This window comes from Pristiophorus japonicus, chromosome 7 (genome assembly GCF_044704955.1).
Source record: "Pristiophorus japonicus isolate sPriJap1 chromosome 7, sPriJap1.hap1, whole genome shotgun sequence".
In the NCBI taxonomy this organism is placed as follows: domain Eukaryota; kingdom Metazoa; phylum Chordata; class Chondrichthyes; family Pristiophoridae; genus Pristiophorus; species Pristiophorus japonicus.
Window position 1 is genome coordinate 4,281,697 of NC_091983.1, and position 17,096 is coordinate 4,298,792.

Consider the following 17,096-nt stretch of genomic DNA (forward strand, 5'->3'; position numbering starts at 1 on the left):
GACTAGAGACAATAGCGGGTCTCTATTTGTCCAGACTTTAATCTGACGGGCTGTCACGGGTGAGCCTTCGCTTCCGAAAGCTTCCACAGCCATGACCATCTCAGCACCATGCTCGGTAGCCCCCTCAGTGGTGGCTAGTGGGAGCCTGCTGAGTGCATCGGCACTTGCAGTGCCCGGTCTGTGCCAAATTGTGTAGTCATAGGCGGCTAACGTGAGTGCCCACCTCTGTATGCGGGCCAATGTGTTTACATATATGGCCTTGTTGTCGGCCAAAAGGGACATTAGGGGTTTGTGATCTGTCTCCAGCTCAAATTTCCTGCCAAACAGGTACTGGTGCATTTTCTTTACCGCATATACACATGCTAGCGCTTCCTTTTCTACCATCCCGTAGCCCCTTTCTGACTGGGACAGACTCCTGGAGGCATAAGCTACCGGCTGTAACTGACCCTTGGCATGATCATGCTGCATGCTGCAACACACACCCGACACCATAGGACGATGCATCGCACGTTAAAACAAGTTTCTTACATGGGTCACATAGCGTTAACAGATTGTTGGAACAAAACAAATTGCGTGCTCTATTAAAAGCCCTTTCCTGGCTGTCCCCCCAGACCCATTCGCGACCTTTGCATAGGAGCACGTGTAGCCTTGAGGACCGGCACGATCGGGCTCGCCCAGTCACTGAATTCGACTGGCGAGATGATGCCTTCCCTCAACAGGTGGTCCAATTCGCCTTCTATCTTTTCCCGCATCACGTACGGCACCGCTCTGGCCTTGTGGTGTACTGGCCTGGCGTCAGGGTTTATGTGAATCACTACCTTGGCCCCCATGAAAGTGCCGATGCCGGGTTGAAATAATGAGTCAAATTTGTCCAGGATCTGTGAGCATGATACTCGCTCCACAGAGGAAATTGCATTGACATCGCCCATTTCCAGTTTATGACAGTAAGCCAACTCCTCCCCAGTAGTGCGGGACCGTCCCCTGGGACAATCCAGAGTTGCAGCCTGTTCTCCGAATCTTTGTGGATCACGACTACCATGACGCTGCCTAGCACCGGAATGATCTGCTTTGTGTAAGTCCGTAGCTATCGGCGATAATTTTGGCCTCCTGGCCTTGGACGCCCACAACTTTTCGAACTGATGATACCCATCAGGGACTGGCTGGCCCCTGTGTCTAGATCCAGTGATACTGGGATGCCATTGAGGAGCACTTTCATCATTATCGGTGGCGTCCTGGTGTATGAACTGTATACATGCTCCACATGAACTCGCTGAACTTCAGCTCCCAGTGATTTCCCCCAGTGTCCATTTCTGCAATTTCTGCAGGTATTTTGTTCATCACTGCAAACTCCGGCTGAGTGTGTGCCTCCACGCCTCCAGCGTTGGAAACAAAAGGTCCCTTGCCAGTCGATCGCCCCTGACTGTCCTTGAGTGCGCCATTAACACGTGTTGATGGCCCCATTACTGGCCGCATTGTCCCTTGCAATGGCGTGAATCGCTGTTCAACTTGCCATTGTCTCTGTCGAACTCCCCCTCTGGGTTCGACTACATGATGGGGCATGCCCGGCTGCCCTTGTCTGCCTGGAGAACTGTGTGCTGCTTTAACAATGTTGAATCTCTGTCCCAACCATTCCGTAACACAGTACCTCTCGTCTGTTCTGCTAGTGGCCATGCTCGCGTGGTTTAAATCCCAGTTTCTCGTCGCCATTGATACGTCCTTACTATACAGTATAAATGCACACGAGGCCCATGCTTGAGAGAAGGTCAGTCTGTGACCTGTCCTTTATTCCTTAGCACTCAAGTGATGAAGGTGGGTGGAGCTTCCCCTTTGAAACCTGAAGGTCCAGGTTAGGAGTGTCTCCCACCTAGTGGTCATTGTTCTCACAGTGTACAACTTAGGTCAGATTACAATGGGTTACAATGCTGGTTGTGTACATGACACTGGGGGTCCTTGTGCATGAAACACCAAAAGTTACAATTCAGGTACAGCAAGTAATTAGGAAAGCAAATGGAATGTTGGCCTTTATTGCAAAGGGATGGAGTATAAAAGTAGGGAAGTTTTGCTACAACTGTACAGGGTATTGCTGAGACCACACCTGGAGTACAGTTTTGGTCTCCTTATTTAAGGAAGGATATATTTGCATTGGAGGCAGTTCTGAGAAGATTCACGAGGTTGATTCCTGAGATGAGGGGTTGATTTATGAAGAAAGGTTGTGCAGGTTGAGCGTGTACTCATTGGAGTTTAGAAGAATGAGATATGATCTTATTGAAATGCATAAGGTTCTGAGGGGACTTGACAGGGTAGATGCAGAGAAGATGTTTCCCCTTGTGGGGGAACTTAGAACTAGAGGACATAGTTTCAGAAAAAGGGGTCACCCATTTAAGACAAAGATGAGGAGGAATTTCTTCTCTCAGAGGGTTGTTAATCTTTGGAATTCCCTACCCCAGAGAGCTGTGGAAGTTGGGTCGTTGAATATATTGAAGGTGGAGATAGAGAGATTGTTGATCTACAGGGGGTCAAGGGTTATGGGGAACAGGTAGGCAAGTGAAGTTGAGGCCAAATTCAGATCAGCCCTGATTTTATTGAATGACGGAGCAGGCTCAAGGGGCCAAATGGCCTATCCCTGCTCTTATTTCTTATGTTCTTATGAAACAATATTTCAGTGAGTGAGCTGTCAATCTATGGGAGAGGCTCCCTCGGGAGACGGTGGAAGCCATTAGCAGAAATTTAAGTGATGTTGTTGCAAGTTGATGCCCAATTGGGTGCTATAAAGCTAATAATGAGGAGGACTGTGCCAGAATACAGGAACACAAACAGACTTGCACACTGGCATATAAATGCAAAATGGAATTAAATCTCGTGAAATGTGAGCTGTTTATTTTGGTCGGATGAATAAGGAGGCCACTTATTCCTAAGAAGGTAAGAAACTAAATGGAGTAAAGGAGCAAGGAGATCTGGAAGTACACAGACATAAAGTGCGAAATGAAGTAACACAAGTTGATAAGGCCATCGAGCGTGCAAAGAAAGTACTGAGGTTCCTTTCCCGAGGAATATAATACAAATGTCAGGAGGAAATGTTACATTTATAGAGAACCTCGGTTCATATTTGAAATCTCCATATAACAAAGGATATTAAAGCACTGAAGAAAGTGCAGAATAGATTTACAATGATGTCACCAGAGAGGATGCAACTATCGAGCCACCTGGGGCTCTTTTCTCTCATAAAGAGAAGGCTAAGAGGAGACCTGTTCGAGGTCTTTAGAATTACGTCATGGTTCGAGAGAGTGGAGACGCAGAAACTTACCATTTATCGTGAGTCTGATAGTAACTACATTGTGGTAGTTTTCGGTGTTTGAAGAAAACCCTTTAAATGATGGAAGTATTTGGTCAAAGTAAAAATGAGCTTCAGTGGAGGCAAACACAATTAGCAGATTTTTTACCCGATCCTTCACCCTTTGTCATCATCATCATCATAGGCAGTCCCTCGGAATCGAGGAAGACTTCCTTCTCCCAAAGTGAGTTCTTTGATGGCTGAACAGTCCGATACGAGAGCCACAGACCCTGTTACAGGTGAGACAGAGATTCGTTGAGGGAAGGGCTGGGTGGGGCTGGTTTGCCGCGCGCTCCTTCCGCGGTCTACGCCTGACCTCTTCACGCTCTTTGTGTTGAGACTCGAAGAGCTCAACGACCTCTGGATGCACTCCTGGATCCTTTCCCCTTTAGCTCGCGTGTTCAGGACAGTTTTGAGGACTGGGTCTTGGGTCTGAACCGTTTTTAGGTCCGGGGGCAAAGCTATCCCTGCCTTCCCTGCCGTCCCCATCCTGCCCCTGACTGCTGCGATGGGTCCTGGGTTGTACGGATCCCAGAGCTTGCCGTGCGGGCCCCCTGCTTGGCCAACATGTCAGCCGGCTGGTTTCCCTCGCTACGGGGTTCAGTGGTGGAATGTGTAGATATTCCCTTCCTCCCCTACAGCTTTCATGGTCTTTTCCAGTCGGGGTTAAATTGCCAGGGGTCTCCCGTCTGCAGATAGCCAGGTATTCCGTACACTATTTGCATGTGAACATAGTGTCCGAGCAAATCGTGTATGGAGTAGGGAATTCTTCGGGGTGTGTGACTACGTACACCACCGCAGACATTTCAGTGTGCTGGGCGCTCCCAGGTGTCAGTTTACCAGGGAGGCTTTGAGGGTGTCCTTGTAACGTTTCTGCCACCATGCTCCACCTCACAATCAACAAACTCCCTGCTGGAGTGGAACTAAACTACAGAACCAGTGGGAATTTGATATATACCCAGAATATTGAATTCCAGCCCAGTTATAGGGTTATCATATCAACGCTCTGGGAGCCCCTTCACCACACGGACTGCAGCGGTTCAAGAAGGCGGCTCACCAACACCTTCTCGAGGGAAATATAGATGGGCTATAAATGTTGGCTTTGCCAGCGACATCCTACAACGAATAAAAAAAATCAATCTCCGCAGGAACAAACCTCAGCTGCCAGAATGAACATGGTTCAGTCCGAGATTTGATTCGAGCAGCAATAAGAGCAGCTTCCAATCCCCGCAGTCACATGTGAACTCGCTGGAGTGTCAGCATCTTGGATGAACGAGTAATTTATTTCCCACACACACCAGGTGAACGGCCACGCCCCTGTCTGAGTGCTTTGGTGTGTCTGCAGATTTCTTTTGTCTATGAAGCTCTTCTCAGCGTCCGGACATTTAAAAGGTCTATCACCAGAGTGCACCAGCTAGTCCTATCAATGTTCAAACATTGGTGCGTGACTGAGTGAATCACTTCCCACACACGGGTCCAAATTCGGTATTGCCGATTTTGTGGCGGTGACACCGGCTAAGTGCAGATTTTAACAGCAGGCGGCACCGTGGATTGCAGCATCAAATCATGGCATTGCATGCTACTCTGGAGGCCATAAACGGCGTTGAGGGGGCCATTAAGTGGGGTGGCAACAAAAGCATTTTTACAAAATTGGTTAACCATTTGCCACCATTTTCAGTTAATGATTTGCCTCTTTCGGCCAATGGATGTAGCAGCAGTTGCAGCTACGCCACAGACATATGGCCACCACTTGCATTCAACTGAGGCAGTGATTGGGGACATGTTGGCAGATGCAGCAGCAGCACACCAGTGCATTCACTGTTTCTCGGGCACTGCCATCGACGCACTGCATGATGCCCTGGAGAGGCGTCAGGAACTACTGAGGACAGAGGCTGGGAGCAGCCACAGGTCATTCGACACCTATGGAGAGAAGTCGCTGAAAGAGTGTCAGAGAGTGACACGGTGCCCAGGACAGCCACTCGATGCCGCAAGCAGTGGAATGACATGATGCGGCTACTGAGGGCGAGTATCTTTCACACTAACCTGACCATGCCATGCTGTCAGCTCAATGTGCAGTCTGTCCTCAGTGTGAATGTGTCGGACCCCATGCTCTCCGTGGGTGAGCAGAGATGCAAGGTTCGCATTTACAGCCTCACCCACTCCAAGGACCTTCGAGCGCTGGTAACCTTCCTCATCCACCCCTCATCTGCTTACCGTCTCACTCTTCATATGCGCCTGGAAGATGGTAGCCTCACCGTTACTGTTGGGTCCTGGCCAGTTTGGCAGAAAAAAAATCAAAGAGCATTTATTTAAATGGAGAAAGATTGCAAAGTGCTGCAGTGCAGCCTGATCTGGGGGTACTTGTACATGAAACACAAAAGGATAGTATGCAGGTACAGCAAGTGAACAGGAAGGGCCAATGGAATTTTGGCCTTTATTACAAAGGGAATGGAGTATAAACATGTAGGTGATGAGTGAGTTGGTGGCAGATAATAGAGCCCTGGGCAATCCTGAGAGACAAACTGGGTCTGTAACTGGGAAAACAGGTTGAGGGAGTCACCCTACGTGGGACAGCTCGCCTGTGGTGTTAACATAGAATCAGCTTGGGGATGGGATGGTTAATGACTGGTGGATAAGAACAGAGAAACCTACGTGCAGCCCCAGGCAGCTGAATAGCATCAGGATAGAGCCTATTCCCTGCAACAGTTGGAATTGTCGGGACAGCTGGAAGTCCACTGCCGAGCATAATCGGATGATCACTCCGGGATCCAGGAACCAGGGTGTGTTACTTGAATGTCATTTACTTGCTGATCGTTGAATGTAATCTGAAGATAGTTGTATTGTAAAACTGTAGTGTTGCATGCGGCCGAGGGCGCAGGGGTCATGGTGTGGGGCAAATTTCGGATAGAGTGCAGAGGAGATTTACCAGGATGTTGCCTGGACTGGAGAATTTTATCTATGAGGAAAGATTGGATAGGCTGGGTTTCTTTTCTTTGCAACAGAGGAGGCTGAGGGGAGACCTTATTGAGGTGTATAAAATTATGAGGGGCCTGGATAGAGTGGATAGGAAGGACCTATTTCCCTCGGCAGAGGGGTCAACAACCAGGGGGCATAGATTTAAAGTAATTGGGGGGGAGGTTTAGAGGGGAGATGAGGGGAAATGTCTTCACCCAGAGGGTGGTGGGGGCTTGGAACTCACTGCCTGAATCGGTGGTAGAGGCAGAAAGCCTCACCACATTTACTTGGATGTGCACTTGGAATGCCGTAACCTGCAGGGCTACGGACCCAGAGCTGGAGAATGGGATTAGGCTGGATAGCTGTGTGTCGGCTGGCACGGACACAATGGGCCGGGAAAGGGGGAAAGGCAGTAAAGAACAAAAAAGGAAGCTCTCTGATAGGATGGAAGATGGGAGAGATTGAATGACAAAAGGAATGTTGGTGCACGCCAAAAGGAGATGGTAAAAAGACAAGTAAAGGAACCAAAACTGGGACTAGAGGAGGTGTAAATGGGAATGTCAGAATCATCAGCAACTTCCACCTGAAAACATGGGGGCAAATGTTATGGTCTGAAATTGTTAAACTTGATGTTGAATCCGGAAGGCTGTAAAGTGCCGAAACGAAAGATGAGGTGCTGTTCCTCGAGCTTACGTTAAGCTGCTCGGAGAGGTCACTGTTATAGTGGGGCGGAGAATTAACTCTTCTCTATGTTGTGTGTTGTTTTTGATAGTTAATGGCAGAGTGTCTTTGTTTGCCTGTGGGAGTGAGGTCATTTTTTAAAGCGACTATGGGGCTGAAATTCAGTGGCTAACGCCAGCTGATAACTCCGTGTTCGCTGTTGACTGGCAGCGGCTTCATGCCAACGTTAGGCAGCGTTGACGCCTGGTGCGAAATTCGGTCTCAGCGCCGGCAGCAAGGCTGGCAGAAGATTGGCGCTCCTTCTACAGCTGATGGCCTAGCAGGACGTCCCTGACCAGCTCGAGCCACAGAAGGCCCGGCTGCAGACTATATCACCTCAATATGGGCGGCAGCACTCTGATGTGGATGGGTTGTAGAGAGCGGCAGGTGCAAAGGCGGAATTATGTCGTCCTGAGAGAGGACATCAGGTTCCAACAGGCCCAACACGCTGCTACTCCCCGAGGCAGAGCCTCAGCATCTGGATGAGCATAGATTGCTGCCCTGCTTCAGCAATGTTAGGTCCCCGTTGAAGCCCCAGACACGATGTCAGTGCATCCGTGGCATCAAGTTGCCTCTGCATTAACGCAGACTGCGACTTCAGCACACCACAGAGCTGATCGATGCCACCACACACTGACGACATTACATTATGGAGGCCTCCAATAGCGTCGGCCAGGTGCTCAATGGCTACTGCAACATGAGCCATAGTCTGTGTCCCCATGGTCACGTGTTGCATCCAACATGCGTTGGTCTCTCCCAAGGATGGGCTCGGTGAGCTGCTGAGAGGCAGGTGCAAACTTTGAGATGGTCTCCTCCACCCTCACATCAGTTGTACAGGGCCTTGGTGAGACCACACCTGGAATATTGTGTTCAGTTTTGGTCTCCTAATCTGAGGAAGGACATTCGTGCTATTGAGGGAGTGCAGCGAAGGTTCACCAGACTGATTCCCGGGATGGCAGGACTGACATATGAAGAAAGACTGGATCGACTAGGCTTACATTCACTGGAATTTAGATGAATGAGAGGGGATCTCATAGAAACGTATAAAATTCTGACGGGTTAGACAGGTTAGATGCAGGAAGAATGTTCCCAATGTTGGGGAAGTCCAGAACCAGGGGTCACAGTCTAAGGATAAGGGGTAAGCCATTTAGGACCGAGATGAGGAGGAATTTCTTCACCCTGAGAGTGGTGAACCTGTGGAATTCTCTACCACAGAGAGTTGTTGAGGCCAATTCACTAAATATATTCAAAAAGGAGTTAGATGTGCCCCTTACGGCTAAAGGGATCAAGGGGTATGGAGAGAAAGCAGGAATGGGGTACTGAGGTTGCATGATCAGCCATGATAATATTGAATGGTGGTTCAGGCTCGAAGGGCCTACTCCTGCACCTACTTTCTATGTTTATAGCGCATCGAGACTCTCGGGCACCCTTGCCAGTGCACCCAGCAGATCGTTGTTCAACCACAATGATTATCTTGCAACAACCTTTAATTCAGCATCATCATCAGAGTGCTGCTGAGCAGCATTCGGGCACGCACTCACCCTCTGAAGGACTTCCTCTCCCCCGTGGCATTGCTGTGGGCCCACCTCCACCTCCCTGACCACGCCTTGCTCCCGAAAGCAGCTGGCCCCGCTCTCTGAGGTGGCTGGCTCCTGTGTGACGACCACAGAGGTGACCTGCTCCTCCTGTGCAACATCTCCTGCAGTTGAAGGCTGATGTGCAGGCTCCGGCCTGTCTGGTTGGTCATCTGAAAGCACAAAGCCAGGGAAGAGTGGTTACCTGCAGGGGGGAGGGGGGAGGGGGGGCGGCCAGGATCGGGAAAGGCATTCGGAATTGCCAGTCTCCTAGAAAGAGCTTAAGGATTGTGGTGTCGAGGCTAAATGTCCTGCTAAACGCTGCAAAGGAACTCAACATACCGTCGCTGTCCCGAGGGGGTTCGGCCTCATTCATCCCCAACGCACCAACTCGAGCATCCATCAGGGCCAAGATGTGTTCCTCCAATGCAATAAGGGGCTGGAGGTCAGGGTCCCCTCCTCCGGTACTCAGGTGCTCCCTTTGATTGTGGGTGAGTTTGGCCTGCAAGATTAAAGAGAACATCAAGAGTTAGTGCCTTCGGTCGGTCTGTCCCATTTACCTTACATAGTTGAGTACATGTTACTGTATGAGAGTCTTCACAGATCGAGGAAACTTAGATTAGCTGTTGGTTTGCCAATGCTTGAACGAGGGGCCCATAAGAACATAAGAAATAGGAGCAGGAGTCGGCCATACGGCCCCTTGAGCCTGCTCCGCCATTTAATACGATCATGGCTGATTCGATCATGGACTCGGGTCCACTTCCCCGCCCACTCCCCATAACTCCTTAATCCCTTATCGGTTAAGAAATTGTCTATCTCTGTCTTAAATTTATTCAATGTCCCGGCTTCCACCGCTCTGAGGCAGCGAATTCCACAGATTTTCCACTGACTGTTCAGTCACCTGAGAACTCGATTTCGAGGGACTGCCTATGATGATGATGATGTGGGTCTCTTAGCAACCACTTCCCTTATCTAGGCAAAGGGTCATCACCTGACTTTGGGTGTTATCATTCCAAACTTCAGCGTTCTCTGACTTTTAGCTTAAATCTGTCTGTGTCCGCCCAGAGACAAGACATGACACCTCCCTCCAACCACTCACACTTCCCGCCATGCTACGGAAAGAAAGACTTGCATTTATATAGTGTCTTTCACAAACACCGGACGTTCCGAAGTGCTTTACAGCCAATGAAGTACTTTTGAAGTGTAGTCACTGTTGTAATGTAGGAAATGTCGGAGCCAATTGGTGCACAGCAAGCTCCCACACACAGCAATGTGATAATCACCCAAATCATTTATTTTAGTGAGGGATAAATAATGGCCAGGACATCGGGGATAACTCCCTTATCCTTCTTCAAAACAACACCTCTGACAGCATAGTACTCTCTCAGTGTCGGCCTATATTTTTATGCTCAAGTCTCTGGAGTGGGACTTAAAGCCATAACCTTCTGACCCAGAGACAAGAGTGCTACCCACTGAGCTAAAGCGAGCTGGAATATGTGACTGTTCCCTTAGATTTAAACCACATTCATCTAATGTTCTAACAAGCATCAACTCTCCCCAATTGCCATAATGAAGATGGTTCAGTACTGGATCTGATTATCATCATCATCATAGGCAGTCCCTTGGAATCAAGGAAGACTTGCTTCCATTCTTGAAGTGAGTTCTTTAGTGGCTGAACAGTCCAATACGAGAGCCACAGACTCTGTCACAGGTGGGGCAGATAGTCGTTGAGGGAAGGGGTGGGTGGGACTGTTTTGCCGCACGCTCCTTCCGCTGTCTGCGCTTGATTTCTGCACGCTCTCGGTGTTGAGACTCGAGGTGCTCCGCGCCCTCCCGGATGCACTTCTCCCACTTGGAAGAGGCTCCCAGGTGTCAGTGGGGATGTCGCACTTTATCAGTGAGGCTTTGAGGGTGTCCTTGTTGTGTTTCCACTGCCCATTTTTGGCTCGTTTGCCGTGAAGGAGCTCCGAGTAGAGCACTTGCTTTGGGAGTCTCTCTTTGGCATGCGGACTATGTGGCCTGCCCAGCGGAGCTGATCGAGTGTGGTCAGTGCTTCAATGCTGGGGATGTTGGCCTGAACGAGGACGCTAATGTTGGTGCGTCTGTCCTCCCAGGGGATTTGTAGGATCATGCGGAGACATCGTTGGTGATATTTCTCCAGCAACTTGAGGTGTCTACTGTACATGGTCCATGTCTCTGAGCCATACAGGAGGGCAGGTATTTCTGCCCTGTAGACCATGAGTTTGGTGGCAGTTTTGAGGGCCTGGTCTTCAAACACTCCTTTCCTCAGGTGGCCGATTAACAGCAGAATCGGACCAGTTGGTCAGGTGTGGACTCGCTGGTGTCTCAGCAGGTCAGACTGACTGGTGAATCACTGTTCACAATTGAGCAGGGGAACCACCACACACCCTGGTGTTGGGGGTATGATTAAGAAGTTTGCAGATGACACTAAAATAGGCTGTGTGGTTGATAATGAAGAAGAAAGCTGCAGACTGCAGGAAGATACCAATGTACTGGTCAGGTGGGCAGAACTGTGGCAAATGGAATTCAATCCGGATAAGTGTGAGGTAATGCATTTGGGGAGGTCTAACGAGGCAAGCGAATACACATTAAATGGTAGGACACTGAGAAGTGTAGAGGAACAAAGGGGCCTTGGAGTGCATGTCCACAGATCCCTGAAGGTAGCAGGTCAGGTAGATAAGGTGGTTAAGAAGGCATAAGGAATACTTGCCTCTATTAGTCGAGGCATGGAATACAAGAGCAAGGAGGTTATGCTTGAATTGTATAAAACACTGGTTAGGCCACAGCTGGAGTACTGTGTGCAGTTCTGGTCACCACATTACAGGAAAGATGTGATTGCACTGGAAAGGGTGCAGAGAAGTTTTACAAGAATGCTGCCTGGACTGGAGAATTTTGGTTATGAGGAAAGATTGGAGATGCTGGGTCTGTTTTCTATGAAACAGGAGGTGGTGAAGGGGAGACCTGATTGAGGTGTATAAAATTATGTGGGGCCTGGATAGAGTGGATGGGAAGGACCTGTTTCCCTTAGCAGAGGGGTCAACAACCGGGGGGGCATAGATTTAAAGTTTAGAGGAGATATGAGGGGTTTAGAGGAGATATGAGGGGACATTTCTTCACCCAGAGGGTGGTGGGGGTCTGAAACTCACTGCCTGAAAGGATGGTAGAGACAGAAACCCTCACCACATTTAAAAGATACTTGGATGTGCACCTGAAGTGCCGGGACCTACAGGGCTACGGACCGAGAGCTGGAAAGTGGGATTAGGCTGGGTAGCTCTTGGCCGGCACGGGCACGGTGGCTGAAATGGCCTCCTTCCATGCTGTAAATTTCGATGATTCTATGGTGCGAATGTGTCATATTTCAGAAGGGTGGGTTACTGCGTAAACATCTTACCTCAGTGAGAGCATCAAAACGGCCTCTCCCCGGTGTGAATCTTCAGGTCCTTGGGCCGTTTTAACGCTCTTCTCGTGGAACATTTAAATGGCCTGTCCTCGCTGTGAACTCGCTGGTGTCTCCCCACATTCCATGACCTCCCAAACCTCTTCCTGCAGTGACAGCAGCTGAACAGCCTCTCCCCGGTGTGAATACGTTGCTGCTTCAATTCCTCGGTGCTTTTAAAGCTTTCTCTCAGTCGGGGCTTTAAAGGATCGCTTGTCAGTGCCAACTCACTGGTGCACACGCAGAGGGGCTGAATAGCTGAATCCCTCCCACACATGCAGCAGGCGAACGGCCATTTTCCGTTGTGACTGCGTTGATGCCATTGCAGCTCGGTGGGGAAAGGGAATCTCTTCCCACAGTGCCCACCTTTCCACAGCCTCTCCCCAGTGTGACTGCACTTGTGCCTCCCCAGGCTGCACGATGGGGTGAAGGACCATCCATGCACTTCCATTCTCTGGTGCTGTGTATGATCAGGCCTTGATGAATCGAGTCAGATCTTGACGTTTGCTTTGAGCCTCCCAGCTGCAAATTCTTGTGGAATGCCCTGTAAAACAATTTTAGACAAGCAATTACTGTCGGTGCAGGAACAAAATTCAGAATCGACAATTTTCTATTTTACATGTTCATTTGTTGCACCAAAATGGCTCTCCCTCCTCTCGTTGTTGAAATCAAGTGCCATCGCGATGTCCCTTTAACCACCACGCAGACAGATAGTGCCCCTTTAAATATTTAGGCATTACCCTGAGGCAAGGAGACACGCTGTCAATTTAATTACAAAAGGGAAGCAAAGAGGATGTGACGGTCGATGTCCCTTTAACAATGCCCCACATGCTCAGGAGGCCAAACACTCTCCAACAATCCATCCTCTCCTGTTGGCTGAGCTCAGGTCGCCATGGAAACCGTGTGGGGCCTCCTGGGCAAAGTGAACAGGCGGTCATTGAGGCCGAATCACCGACGGGAAGCGAGTTTTCAGAAGTGAGTTAGCTCAAGGTGTGGAGGAACAGAGGAACCTTGGGGTGCATGTCCACAGCTCCCTGAAGGTAGCAGACCAGGTGGTCAAGGTGGTCAAGAAGACATTCAGGAGACTTGTCTTTATTAGCCGAGGCACAGAATACAAGAGCAGGGAGCTTATGCTTGAATTGTATAAAACACTAGTTAGGCCGCAGCTCGAGTACTGCGTGCAGTTCTGGTCACCACAGTACAGGAAAGATGTGATTTCACTTGAGAGGGTACAGAGTAGGTTCACCAGGATGTTGCCTGGACTGGAGAATTTTAGCTATGAGGACAGATTAGATAGGTTGAAATTGTTTTCTTTGGAACAGAGGAAGATGAGACGAGACCTAATTGAGGTGTATAAAATGATGAGGGGCCTAGCTAGAGTGGATAGGAAGGACCTATTTCCCTTAGCAGAGTGGTCATTAATATTGATTTAAAGTAATTGGTAGAAGGATTAGAGGAGAAATCTTTCACCAGAAGGTGTTGTGGGCCTGAAATGTTGGTTCAGACAGAAGCCTTCATCGCATTTAAAAAGTATTTGAACATGTACACATGGAATTTACAGCACAGAAACAGATCATTCAGCCCCTCAGGTCTATGCCGCTGTTGATAATCCACTTGATTACATTAATGGAGAGTGGGATCGGGCGGGATGCAAAACCAGCGTTGCACCAGATCCCGTCAGTTCCCGACGGGTGGCTTAGATTAAAATTGATCTCTACGTATTTCAGCTCTGTGCTTAACCCCAGCCAACCTCAAACAGCTGGGCTTTCAACCCAAGGCCGGCATCATCCCCCACATTGTAACTGAGGAGGTTGTGTCACATGACATCACAGTGAAAACCATGCAACACAGAGGGCAGTGGCTTGTACCAGTAGCTGAAATGCAGACTCAGGCTTGAAACTAATTTGTTTCCAGAATTCCGTTTATGAATTGGTCTGAATCTGTGGAAATTGAAAACAGTTTGTTAACAGAATTCAGTTCTTAAACTAATTGCATTATAACCAAAGAGATAATTCTTCACAATTTCAGGGAATAGCCATCAAGGAGACAAAGAGTGACTTCAGGCTGTGAGTAAATGAAAGAAGGGATCCTTCTTTGAGAATTACCCCACGAATTGAAATGGTTTAACAGTGAGTTTTCCCTTCAGGTTGAACAGGAATAGTCAACAAATGAAACAACGACAGGGAAACGGGGCTGAAATACCAGGAATGCCTCCCTGCCGCCTGGTTTCCATGGGGACGCCTCTGAGGACAGTTCGGGTAAGCCTGGAGTGATGTGACTGGGTCACTGGCCTGGTGTTCATCATCTACCCTCTTACTTCATCATTAGCAACCAGGGAGAATAGCCCCATAATCTTGGTGCGTCACAAGGAGTTGAAATGCTGCTATGACAGGACTGTGGACCAGGAGTTGGGAAGTGCGGTCGGGCTGGAAAATGGGGGGAGGGAGGGGTCGGGCTGGACAGTGGGGTCGGGCCGCGAAGCGGGATCAGGCTGGGAAGCGGAATCGGGCTAGGAAGCTCTTTTCTGACCAGCAGAGACATGATGGGCCGAATGGCCTCCGTCTGTGCTGCAAATATCTGACTCTCTGAAGGTCACGGTCCCTTTAACTCCCGGGTGAGATGCGTGGGCGGCCGGGTAGAGGCCAAAACACCGGCGGGGAGCGAGTTTGCTGCACCAAGTGAGCGGAAGGCGGGAGGCCCGGAGAGAAGTGCGGGGCGTGGGTGGGGAGAATAAAGAGAATCCGAACCTGGGAGGGTGGAGCTCCCGGACAGAGCACGTTACCCTGGGGCCAGACCTGACAGACGGGGGCTCGGACCAATAGGAAGAGCCCGGAGGAAGTGGTTGGGCCGAGCTTGCGGCGCGTTCTACAACCAATAGTGGCTCAAGGGGGCGGGGTCTGGTGACCAGCTCAGGTGTGCGAGGGCCGATTGTGATGTGCTGTCCCCAGGTGAGAGCACAGAGCTGGGGCTGGGATCTGGGAGAGGGGTCACAGTGAGCACAGAGCTGGGGCTGGGAGAGGGACCACAGTGAACACAGAGCTGGGGCTGGGATCTGGGAGAGGGGTCACAGTGAGCACAGAGCTGGGATCTGGGAGAGGGACCACAGTGAGCACAGAGCTGGGGCTGGGAGAGGGACCACAGTGAACACAGAGCTGAGGCTGGGATCTGGGAGAGGGACCACAGTGAGCACAGAGCTGGGGCTGGGATCTGGGAGAGGGGTCACAGTGAGCACAGAGCTGGGATCTGGGAGAGGGACCACAGTGAGCACAGAGCTGGGGCTGGGAGAGGGACCACAGTGAACACAGAGCTGAGGCTGGGATCTGGGAGAGGGACCACAGTGAGCACAGAGCTGGGGCTGGGATCTGGGAGAGGGGTCACAGTGAGCACAGAGCTGGGGCTGGGAGAGGGGGCACAGTGAGCACAGAGCTGGGATCTGGGAGAGGGACCACAGTGAGCACAGAGCTGGGGCTGGGATCTGGGAGAGGGGTCACAGTGAGCACAGAGCTGGGGCTGGGAGAGGGGGCACAGTGAGCACAGAGCTGGAGCTGGAATCTGGGAGAGGGGGCACAGTGAGCACAGAGCTGGGGCTGGAATCTGGGAGAGGGGGCACAGTGAGCACAGAGCTGGGGCTGGAATCTGGGAGAGGGGATACAGTGAGCACAGAGCTGGGGCTGGGAGAGGGGGCACAGTGAGCACAGAGCTGGGGCTGGAATCTGGGAGAGGGGTCACAGTGAGCACAGAGCTGGGGCTGGAATCTGGGAGAGGGACCACAGTGAGCACAGAGCTGGGGCTGGAATCTGGGAGAGGGGGCACAGTGAGCACAGAGCTGGGGCTGGGAGAGGGGGCACAGTGAGCACAGAGCTGGGGCTGGAATCTGGGAGAGGGGGCACAGTGAGCACAGAGCTGGGGCTGGGAGAGGGGGCACAGTGAGCACAGAGCTGGGGCTGGAATCTGGGAGAGGGGGCACAGTGAGCACAGAGCTGGGGCTGGAATCTGGGAGAGGGGGCACAGTGAGCACAGAGCTGGGGTTGGGAGAGGGGGCACAGTGAGCACAGAGCTGGGGCTGGAATCTGGGAGAGGGGTCACAGTGAGCACAGAGCTGGGGCTGGAATCTGGGAGAGGGACCACAGAGCTGGGGCTGGAATCTGGGAGAGGGGGCACAGTGAGCACAGAGCTGGGGCTGGGAGAGGGGGCACAGTGAGCACAGAGCTGGGGCTGGAATCTGGGAGAGGGGGCACAGTGAGCACAGAGCTGGGGCTGGGAGAGGGGGCACAGTGAGCACAGAGCTGGGGCTGGAATCTGGGAGAGGGGTCACAGTGAGCACAGAGCTGGGGCTGGAATCTGGGAGAGGGACCACAGTGAGCACAGAGCTGGGGCTGGGATCTGGGAGAGGGGTCACAGTGAGCACAGAGCTGGGGCTGGGATCTGGAAGAGGGGTCACAGTGAGCAGCCTTAGATGGACAACAGCTTCACAACACAAGCTTATTTATAAACACATTTCCTGCAGTATCAGAGACAGCCTCGGTCACTCTGCAAAAACTCTGAAATGTTAAATAATGAAATAAGGAAGTCAAAACATCAGGTCCCTGACCAGAGATTGCTGGAAGCTGACACTCAGTACTCACAAGGATAACATGTCCCATTCCCCAGGCACGGACATCCAACACCTCAAATACAGCAGGAATTCACGGAACAATAGCAATATAACTTTGAGCAGAGAAGTTTAAGTGGAGATGTGTAAAGGTGTTCAAAATTATGAGGGGTTTTGATCAACCAAACAAGGAGAAACTGTTGTCAGTGACAGGAGGGATGGTAACAAGAGGACACAGATTTCAACTAATGGGCAAACGAATCCAGAAAGACTTTCATTTATATAGCGCCTTTCACGATCACCAGACATCTCAAAGCATTTTACAACCAATGAAGTACTTTTGGCGTGCAGTCACTGCTGTAATGTGGGAAACGCGGCAGCCAATTTGCACACAGCAAGCTCCCACAAACAACAATGTTACAATGACCAGATACTCTGTTTTTAATCTGTTGATTGAGGGATAAATAA